This window comes from Vidua chalybeata, chromosome Z, assembly GCF_026979565.1.
Source record: "Vidua chalybeata isolate OUT-0048 chromosome Z, bVidCha1 merged haplotype, whole genome shotgun sequence".
Taxonomy (NCBI): domain Eukaryota; kingdom Metazoa; phylum Chordata; class Aves; order Passeriformes; family Viduidae; genus Vidua; species Vidua chalybeata.
The window spans coordinates 51,171,142-51,182,923 of record NC_071570.1 but is presented as its reverse complement, the minus strand read 5'-3'; positions in this window follow the sequence as shown (position 1 = coordinate 51,182,923).

Genomic DNA, 11,782 nt, shown 5'->3' with positions numbered 1-11,782 from the left:
GGCTGTAGGCACCTTTGCCTGAAAAAATATTTCCTTCTCTTCTGTCTTCCCTGCACATCATGAATTCATGCTGCTGCCTCCTCCTCCTTTGCTCAAGAGCATCCCCTCAGGCTCCTGGGCTGTCCAGCTGAAAAGCTGAGCTCCTCTGTAGTCATAAATCCCTGTCCTGGCACAAGGGCACATTTCAGTCCTTTGGTTTACGGTGTGAGTTTAGATAAATCAAAAGGAGTTTAAATTCTTGGAAGTCCTTTATTTACCCTAGCTTGTCTTCTATCTGTTGTTTTCCCACCTATGATAGGCACCACAAATACACTGTTATTGACCTTGCTGAGATCCTTAAATCTATGGAAAAATAAGAAATTACAGTTTGCTTTTATTATTAGCATTTCTTTATGTCTGAGCTGAAGAGCAGCATAAAAAATACCCCAAACATTTTATTTCTAAAAATTATATACATACAATGAATATTTTAAAAATAGAATCATTCTCATGCATAAAGATATATACAATGCTGTATGACAACCATGACGGAGAACTCAGGTCTTGGACCCCAGTTTTTCTGGAGAACCTGAGAGATGACAGTCAAGTCTAATGTTTTTCTAGTAAGTCATTGTTCTGGTCTCTATGGACAGAGGGGTGGATGTTTGTGTTTGGATGAAGACTCATTCCACCCATAGCACATGGAAATGATGGTCTGCTCTTGCACAAAGGCTCATTTTTGAAGGCAAAATAACAGGGGATGAAAGCTTGCCATTAAATGTTAGGATGAACAAAGGCCTCAACAAAGTCCCTAAGCATTTTGGTGGTCACAAAGTTGTAATGTTCAGTGTTAGATGTTTATAGAGGGATGTGGGAAAGAAGACAATAGTTCATGATAGAAGAAATTATAAAAACATTTTAAAAAAGAAAGTTATTTTGAGCAATATTATCCTTCCTATTTTTTTACTTAGAAAGTGTATACTGGGTATATTTGCTCCAAAAGACCATCTAAGCAAAAGTCCTGTAGTACTAGCAAGGGCAAATACTTTTTGGAAATTTTTGAAAGCCATGTCCTTCTCTGCCTATTTAATAATGTCCCTAATCTCTCTGCAGCTTTTACAAGAGCTTTGCTTCATTAAACTTATGTCCTGTTAGCTAGTGAAATCCAGGGAGAGTTCATTGTACCCTGTAGTGGGTGTTGAATTGAAAGTAACTTTTCTTTAGTTTGTTCTTAGATTCCTATGTGCCTTCCTATCCTGCTTCTACATTCGCTCAGTTTTAAGTTACTGAAGACAGCAGGAAAAGTTGGAAATCTAGTGAATTTCCTCAATATTGTCTGGAATTTGAGGGGATCAGGATGACCACATGTTTTAAAAAAGGAAACCTTTACACTCTCAATATTTCTGTCTCTCAAAAATTTAGAGAATTAAAAAAAATTTAATGTAGAACATTATAGTAGATAGTAAGGATTTCTCTTTAATTAGCCTACTGATATATTGATAAATTTGTTTCAGAATAAAAAAAATATAATATAGCAGCATGTTTATTACCATGCATTACCTAAATTTCTGACTTAGAGATTTTTTCTTCTTATTGGAGGTTGTTCTTGTTCAACTCCTTTTCTGGGTTTTATACCAGTTTACATGTAGCTGAACTTGAGCGAATTATGGATATAAGGTTTCATCTCTTGAGTCATTACAATGTCTGATTATGAGATATTTCAAAGCCAAAATTCATCTAAAAAATGCATCTCCCATTTGCATATCTGTCTTCATGGTTTCAACAGTTTTTTGCTCTCACAATCTGTTTTTGGGTCGATGTTATTTATGTAACATATGACAAACAAAGAACAATTAGTTTCTCATTAGCTGCTAAGCAAATGTCATGCCCTCAGATTTTAATCAGCCAATGCAAATATCATCTGAATATAATCCATTTGCTATGTTTTTCTTATTATATCCTCTAAGAAAACGGCTAACATTTTTATTTCAGTTTATGTGTATGAACTTATTTTTAGATCTAACTTGCTGAGAATCTATTGTTTCCATAGATACTCAAGTGTTTTATTTTATTAATACAATTAAAAGAAATAAATATCTAGATAAGCATTATTGTTCAGTCTGGATTTTGGTAGACATATGTCTTCATTCTGAAGTCTCAAAAGTGAATATTAGTAAATTATAAATGTTTGGTCTTGGCTTTCTGCCGAGATGAGATGACTTCGGCTTTTTGCTTTCTATATCTCTTAGTAACTCATGTGATGTTGATTTACCATCCCCAGTGCAGCTGAAGTGCTTGCTTAGTTATTAGCACACCTGTGGCAGAAAACGATTTGTGTTTCCTAACTGAAATGACAGGGATTGTCTTGTTCCTTTCTGTCTTTAATTTTGGGATCCTTTGTAAGCAGTTTCAAATTTTCTCTTCTGCCTGGGGCCACGACATCCTTAGGTACCATCTGGAAAACAGAATCAGAATAAAATACGTAATTTTTTTTTATTAGTAAATTTCTATTGTAAACACAGAGATACTCAACCTTTAGCATTAGGAAATACATCATATCATCAAACAGTACTCTAGAGAGCTAAAACACGATTGCATTGTGGTATCTTTGTGACAATAGCTAATGGCGCAACAGTGTGACCGATGATTCTGTAATATACTTACTCAGCTTAATGATACACATGCCACATAATTTACGCTCCTTTTACACCACGTTCAGTTGATAAAATGCAGTGAGATAGTCCCCCCACTTCATGTCCTTATGGGGATCATGGAGATGCCATCTTTCCCCTCAGTCCTCCTAGCAAAGATACTTGATTTCTCTGTGTTCTGTGATGTTAAAACTGCTACTGTTGTGAACATCCACTCCTGCAAAGTTAGTATTCAAAGACATGTAGAGGGGGGAAAAAAATACCAGCGACTCCCTTACAGCAGGTTGTACCTATGTTCACTTGGGAACACCTGAGTAGGAAGTGTGCTAACTCCGTTTGCTAATTTTTTCCAGCTGTTCTGTGTCAGTCCTCTACAGCCATCTGTCTTGATTTAAGAAAAGAACCTCACTAATTGTGAAAACACAAAATGGAGTTTAAAAGTCAGAAGACTATAAAATCAAAAAAAAATTTTCTCTTAGATAGTAAATAGACAGATGAGAGTTGTGATGAGAGAACATGTATCAGACAACCAAATTGTCAACAATTTGAAGGGCTGCATTATTTATCCATTGTAACAATTACCAAGAAGCATATGAATCATACCACTACATTTGAGAAATAATTTTGCCTTTACTTTTCCTCTCCTTCCATACCCCATCCATTAGATAAGAAAAGGCCTTATGGGAATGCTTTTAATCATAATGAGAAATATCTGTATGTGGTTCATTCCTTTCTATCTGCTTGCATGGCAAAGAGCTTTTTCTCTTTCAGGGATTGCTTAAGCCATTCTGGAGGCTGCTGAACAGAAGAGGAAGCAGGGTCATTAGAAGGACTACAGTTAGAAATGTGCATTAGTACATGTACAGTCATCACCATGAGACTCTGGTGCTGGAGAAAATTTACCCTGTTTTTCACATTAACCTGTGATCTTAGGAGTAATGTGGATTCCATTATTTCCTTTAGAAGAAGATAAACTTACAAACATTTTGATGGAAGATAAATTTTTGGAAGACAAGTCATTGCCTTTAGACAAGGAAAGATTTAAGGACAGATAAATAGACTGGCATATTTATTTTATTTTGGTTACACAGTTCAAATTATTTGTTTCTAATGTAAAACTATATTTTACTTTCAAAGTGCCTTTCACTCAAACATCTTAGAATTAATAGAAGTTGATGTCTTCTTGGTCTTGTGAGATAAGTCCATTTTTATCATGTGTTTTGTAAAGGGGTAAACCAAGGCAAAATCAATAAGAAAATATATTTCCATCATCACTAGAATTCCTATAGAAACATGAAAATCTGAAAAAGAATTCCAGGTGATTTTACTATATATTTGAAATATGTGGAAAACAAAAACAAAAAAAAAAAAAAAAAAAAAAAAAAAAAAAAAAAAAAAAAAAAACAAAATAAAAAAAAACAAACAAAACAAAAAAAAACCAAAAAAAAAAACCACAACCCCCCAAAAAACAACAACAACAAAAAAAAAAGAAACCCAAAAAATAAATGAAAAAAAAAAAACCAAACAAAACAGGTCTTTGAAGCTGTTTTTCATTTAAAAAATAAATTCTTTCTTGCCTCCATGCCAGTTCCCATCACTAATATAAATAGGTGTTGGACATACTTAAAGGCTTCAGGAATAAGCGGAGAAAATAAAGAAAAAAACCTCCCATGTAATACACAAAGCCTACTATTGATGTATTTGTTAATTTAGCTAATTAATTGAGTGACAGAAGTTCCTACTAAAGGTGGGTGACTTTACATATCTGCAAAAGTGTATATATGCAAATCTTTCTAACTCACACATATTTTCTGTGAAATATGTGTTATTTTCTGTGAATATTAGTAATAAAGTTCTACTCTGTGTAGAAGTCTTTGATGTATCATCACAAAAGATTACCACTAGAATTAAAAACACTTAATGTTCTTCAGGAAAAAAACCACTACTTTTAAATTAAATGTTTTTAAAAATTCTCTGACTTATTAGTGATGTGACTTAATTTGGTGATTTGTTCTGACAGAGACTCTTTGCTGAAGTCAGGCTTTTGACCATACTCTATACTGATTGACCAGGCTTTTGAGGAGGGGGAAACTAAGTGTGTAAACAGATTGTATGAGCACACACAGTTAATTTCTTTGCAGGAGGTTTTGATCTTAGAGTAGCCATTGAGAAGGAGTTGAGAGACTGCATGAAATATGCATCTGGTCATATGCCACATGAAAATCTGGCTCAATATCCCTACAGCTTTAGTTTCACTGCATCTTGATATAAGAGAGTTGGTGGCAGGAAGAGCCATTGAACCCATAACCTAACAATCTGTTGGCAAAATCCTGGCTGACTGTCACAAGGCCAAGATTTCCCTTTGCATTTCAGGCCACAATAAAATTGGTTTGTGAGTGAAAGTGAATTGCTGCTGAAAAGCAGCAGGCTGCAGGCAGTGCTGGGTTTAATGTGAGAGTCTGGCTGCAGCAGGACTTCATAGCCAAGCAATAATGTTGTGAGTAATTTAGTGAGTGGTTACAAAGTGGGAAGGATCAATAAGAAGAGCTATTAATTTCCATCCTCACCTCAGACCCCAAGTCTGTGATTATATTTAATTCAGAAATAATATTCACAGGTAAAGCAGAAAGGAGGGAAAATAATTTTTCTCTGTGGACTACAAGATTGGTTTTCTAAGCTGGAATTCCTAAGCTCAACAAAACTCAGAAAGCACGCTTCACAGTATGTTGGAAAAGTAGCTTAATTTGGAGGACAATGAGCTTGCCATACATATGTGGAAAGTCCCATTCTCTGACTTGTGGTTTTGTGTTCACATGAACACTCAAGTGTTCCCTTAAGACCAAATTTTTCTTTTTCAACTCAGATCAACAGCCTAGACAGTTCAGCAGTCTAGCTGCGTAGTTGCAAATTTCTAAAGTAAGGACATTTTCTCTATCTAGAATTCTTTCTTATAAATAACAGACCTTTTTTTTTAATAATTAATGAATCCTCTGAATGATTTAGGTTGAGGAATTGCAATGGAACTGATAACACACAAGTTCAAAACACATTTAGATTTCCAATAAAAAAACACAGACCTTTAATGAGATTTTAGTATAAGTCCCAAACTTTGTAATAGGCATTGAAATGTAGTTTTCACTACTATCTTCCTTGATTTTTGATTAATTTAGTTTTTTAAGCTACTACTGGTTTATTATAACCACATTCCCCAAACTTAGGGGTGTCCACAGGTGTTTAACTGAAAACAGCATTTCCTCAGAGATGTCCAACATATCTGTCCTGGTCTCAGCTGATATAGCTTTCAGTTGATTAGCAGCTACAGTGCTGTGGTTTGGATTCAGTGTGAAAATTATGTTGACAACATGCTGCTGGTTTGGCTGCTGCTGAGCTCTGCTTACCCTGAGTAAGGACTTACCCCAGTTCAAGGACTGTTCAGTGGCTCATGCTCTGCCAGTGAGGAGTTGCACAAGAATCCTGGTGGCAGCATGGCCAGGAGAGGGGGCCTGAATTGGCCAAAGGGATGTTCCACACCACAGAAGGTCATGCCCAGTATATAAATGGGGGAATTGACCAGGAGCAGCTGATCACTACTCAGAAGTAAGCTAGGCATTGGTCATTAGGTCAGCAACTGTGTTCACCAGTTGTCTTTCCTGGTTTTTATTCCTTTCTCTGTCCCCAGTTAATTGCAATTATTATTAGGAGTTACAGTTGTAGTATTACATAAGGTTGCCTTGTGCATGGGTGGCACTATACAAATGTAGGATGAATGGTTTTTTGAAAACCTTCTGGTTATTCAAAATGCCCCACCAAACAGGGCAGTGACAACTGAACTAATGCTGAGAAAGAAAAAATTGATCATTATATCAGGGATTAAATGTTGAATGTTGTTCTGGGAATAATGGCAAGTAAAAGGAAAGTAGAGGTAAAAAGTAAAAACAGTAACTACCAAACAATGGTTAATTTCACCTGTGAAGGTTTTTATAGGAAAATGATGCACTCTTGACTTTTTCAGTATGGAAAACACTGTATTGGGTTTGTGTGGTAATGTTTTCATAGGGAGGGTTGTAGGGGTGGCTTCTGCGAGAAGCTGCTAGAAGCTTCTCCTATGTCCAGTGCAGGCAAAGCCAGTGGGCTCCAAGATGTACCCAAGGCTCAGCCTATCTGTGACAGTGGTGTGACCTTTGGGATAAAATAGTTAAGAAGGAAAAAAATGTTACTGCACAGAAAAATATTGGAGCCAGAGGAGTGCAAACACTAAGGCAAAGTAAAGAAGGAGTGGGAGGAGGAATTTCAAGGCAGTGGAGCAGAGATTCCCCCGCTGCCTGTGGTGAAGGCCAGGGTGAAGCAGGCTGTCCCCCTTTTTAAAATCTGACTAGTGAGAGAGGCCTCTGCGCAAAGTACAATGTGACTGAAACCATATGCCAAAGTCAATAATAGAGATTTTATTTAATAAGGAATGTAAGAGAGAGAGACAGAAAGAAATGGGAGAGGCTGAGGGAGAGGGGAAGGAGGGAAAGGGGATGGGAGGGAAAGATCAAGCAGAAAATATCCCCACCTGTGGATTCAGTGATGTCCCAGTGGTCATTCATTCTTGGTTTCTCTGTGGTGGGGGTCCCCAGGTCATTCAAAACTTTCCACTACTTACACATCTTTTAGAAGTTTCATGAAACAGAAAAGGACCAAATGCATGAGTTCTGTATGAGTAAAGAGCATGTTGCAGAATTCCTGTTCCTGTTCAATGTGGAATACTCAAACATAGGACAAGTTGTGCAAGGGGTCACTTCCTCAGAGTTTCCTTCTCTGTTCCTCAACAGAGCCCCAGTTTTGTTTAAAGGATACAGCAGAGAATATCTATACTCACAGAGTCTGAGGCGACAGTTTTGAGTGTGTTGTTCAAGATTTATCTTTGTTACTGTGAAGAGTACTTGATAATTACACCTAAGATGGCTTCCAGCATCCTTCCCAGTCTCCTTCTGATTTGTGATTTCTTTGGAATATATGCATGTGTTTTATAAATTATGATCAAATGTAGAGCATCCTGATCAAGAGAAAGAAGTAAATGTTTGTTTGTTTGTTTGTTTATTGATGCAGCACGACATATTTGTTTTTCTTCTTTTGTCTTTAGCATTCCATTGCTTCAGCTGATGTGTTTTGTGCTTTCTCCTTCATTGAAATAGAGGTCGAAGCAGCACAATAATCCTAGTCCATCTATTTTTCAATAAAGTTTTGCTGGAATACAATACTTAATGTATTCTGAAGATGAAATAATACTAGTCATTTGAAGAAATTACGGTATTTTTCTTAAGATTTGAGCAAGCACACTGTGAGCAACTGTTGTTTTTGAATTTCTATAGTAGTACCTGTTTTCTTGGGGCAATGAAATTTAACTCAGCCTTATACAGAGTGCCCAGCGTAAATTTAGATTTATCTCTGTGAATGTGCCAACCTTGCGAATGCAGAGATGCGATTTCAGTTCTGTGGTTCACTTTATCTTGTGTCATTCCATGGGTGCTCCAGAATGGGTGGTGCACATAATGATAGGAATGAATCAGATGCTGCTTTTTCTGGCTTGGTCGAGGATAGTAATTCCTAGGAAAATTCTTCTGTGAGGGTTTGGTCATAATTCACCAGAGGCTGTGAGGTTAAGGACGGAAGGACTAAAGTGCAGTGTGGATACTCTCTTTATTTGCTGTGTTGATTGTGTACTTTGGTACATTTTTGACTGCTCCTAAATGAAGTAATTTAATCTATCAAAGCCATTCAGATCTCCTGTAATGGACAGATCTAAACAACTCAAATTAGCTTAATCAAAGGCTATAGCTAGGTTTACAAATAATCAAAAAGCATCCTGCCTTCGGAAATTCCTGCTTCTCCACTCTTAATATTGTTTTAATATTAACTGTAGTGATCCAACCAGCAGTACCTTTAAACCATCTGGTCTTTTGCAGAGCAGCCTAAGGTGCACATAAAAGTAAAAAGTTTTTAATATCTCTAGAATATAAATGTCTTGGTATCTCTATAAAAGAAACAGAGTTCTGAACAGTTACAGATATGAACTTGTATCTCTTGGTCTCTCATTTTGTTTGTTTGTTTGTTTGTTTGTTTAAAAAAAAAAGAAGTTTGCATTGGATACATGCCATATTCTACCAAAATAGTCAGATAGTTAGCAAACCACAGCATCTGCAAGTTGATAGATGCCAACTATCTTGATTTGCATCAATTTTCTTCTACCCACTGTTTTTATTTTGGCTCATACATTGTTGCTGACATCCAAACTGGTTGTGGTAATTCAAAATAGATACTAAAAAGCGTATTTATTTAAATGCATCTGAATTTGCATTGTGCCATGCCGCTGTGCCACCCTGAATCCCCTGGCTTCACCTGCCCGGCCGATGCACGGTCAACTGCAGGGGACACTCCCCTGTTTCTCGAGGAGAGTCGGGAAGCGGCTAAGACAGAACACTTTGCTGTTTGCCTTGTTAGGAGGAGAGGCGGCGTCCAAGGAGGCAATAAAGGAGCCGACTCAAGGCTGGGGAAACAATCTCAGGTTTTAATCCAAGCTCCAAGGAGCTCCGAAGGCCAGAGTATCCAACAGCTGAGAGTGGCCTCAAGGCTCTTGCAACAGCTCAAATACGGGGGGCAGTAACCAGGGGGAAGGGACGCCCATTAACCAATGTGGGGATTTGGGAGAGTGGAAGGTGGAAGGATAGACAGATACATAAACCAATGGGGGAAGTTCAAGGGAGGGACCCCTGGCCCTCGTCCACTCACTCAATGCCCAAGGTGGAAGATTCTGGGAGAGTGGGATGAGGAGCCAAGTGATGGACAAGGTACTAGGGAGGGGACAGGGGAATGACTGAGCATTTTCAGGGAGATTGGCATTGAAGGAAAGGCGGGAAAACTCGGGTGGAACCACTGGGAGAAAATGGGGGGTGAAGGGGCAAACCATGACAGAACTGTTACAGAAATATAAAAACACAATACAACAGTGCCATATTTAGAGTTGGTGAGCAACCTGTCTGTCAATTCAGATCTCCATACTTATATTTTAGAAGTGTATTCATTAGAGACAGAAGAATTTCTATACTATTTTCTGCATATGATTGTGTAACTCTTGTCTTAGTTACAGCTTCATAAACGTGCAAAACATGAAATATACCAATAGTTTATAAAAAATAAATAAATCTAGTTTGATAAATACATGAATAAATATAATTTCAATTATATTTAACATAAAACTCATTGGCCTAGGAAAAAGCAAGGCTTAAAACAAAACGTATATTTTACTAATAAAATACTTCTGGTAATATATACTTGCTTCAAACTCATATAACAAGTCAGACATTACACCTTAGAAGAAGAGCTCAACAATCTAAGTATGAATAATACAAACCCACAATTTCCCTTAACACAGCTGAATAGATGCCAAAAAACCTTTGCTGACTTTTGAAATATCCTCTACTTATCATCATATTATGAAAGACCAAAATCTAATTTTATGGAAATCTCTCCAACATTATTTATTATTTCTACTTATTTCTCAGAGGGTCATAATTTTCCCTTTTTTGGAAATCAAGCATTGCAATGTACCAGAGAGACCTAGTATTTTGTTCACTTTGAAACTGTGAAATACCTAGTATGAGCACATTTTTGATCTGTCATTTAGTGTTTATCCTCTCTCTTATGGTTATTTCTGACTTGAAGCTCATAGGTCCTTTTATTTCCAAAGCACTGAGTACCTGGAAACTCTCTAGGTCTATATGACCTTTGAAAGCCAGCCTATAAACCCATTTAGGCAGTGGCTGCATATAAAAAATTGATTTTACATTACTTTTCAGATCTATCCTTTTATTCATATCACTGATATAAATGATCCTTAAAATTTGCATCTCAGAAAGTTTCAGAATTGCCATGCCTTTGTGTCCCTCCCAAAACAGAAATTTTAACACCCAACTCCTGTGTTGCTGAACTTAAAGTAGCTCACTTCAGGCCCCTCCCCTGGTGCTGTTAGATCAGTTCTAAATCTGTAAAACTCTATGTGTTGACAGAGACAATTAATACTTTGAGATACTTGTGATGCTCTGTACTGCATACAAGCTGATGTCTGATGTGCTGTTACAATGAAGTCATTAAAAGAGGGATTTCAAAGCTGAATCTTCAGTAACCAAAGTTTGCTTCTGCTGCTGTAGTAATAGTGAACATAATTTGAAATTGCTAAAGCAATGGGTACAATGAAGAGGGGCACAGGTCTGCTGTGTATACCCATCTTAAACACATGAGCTGCTCTACCTCTTACATTATGTTCACATTTGTAATTGAAGGTGGAACACTGGTCAGTTGGATGCATTATGCACAGAAGAACACATTATGCACAGAACACATTATGCCTGCTCTGGAAAGTTTGCAGTCCTTTAAAAGTCAAAATATAGTGCATCAAACTGTAAGCTGTAGTCACACAAAAACAATAGGTGGAAGGTAAAATTTGGAACTGACTGGGGATAACAAGGTGATGGATGTAAAATTCAAGGCATTGCTTTCCCCAGGTGCTGCAATATAATCCACTGTTCTAATTTTTTTGATACAAATAAGATTTTTTACAAATAAGAAACAAATAAGCATTATTACTTTTTAAAAATAGTTTTATCAAAGTATAGTACTTCAAGCTATTGCCATTGTGCCTGCTTTCCCATACAGAGGGAAAAATAGAAGAATCATGTCTTTTTTAATATTTTGATCCTTCATCTTTGCACATGGACACCCACTTGCTCACATCAGTAGGTTGAGACTGTAGACATCACAGCTCTGTGACCAGGAAACTCCAGGGGCACTCACTCCTAAGTTCCTCTTCAAAAACCAGCAACAAATGGGAATATCAAAGCCGTCTGAAATGTTCCCAGTTACATGTGGCTGCCTTGCATGGTAACAGCTGCTGTACTCCATCACTTTCACTTCTTCTTACCTCTAGCCCTTCCCTTTGCATCAGAACTTGGCTTTCCCTTGTGTTGGATATCTGGTTTATGCCAGCTAAGGGTCAAACCCCTCAAGCCCTCAAAAATCACTTTTTCAGCATAGAAGTGGTTATTTGCCACTTCAAAAAGAGCTCCATTTCTATAATGGTTGCTGTTTATGATTTTGGCTTAGCATGTCTTAAA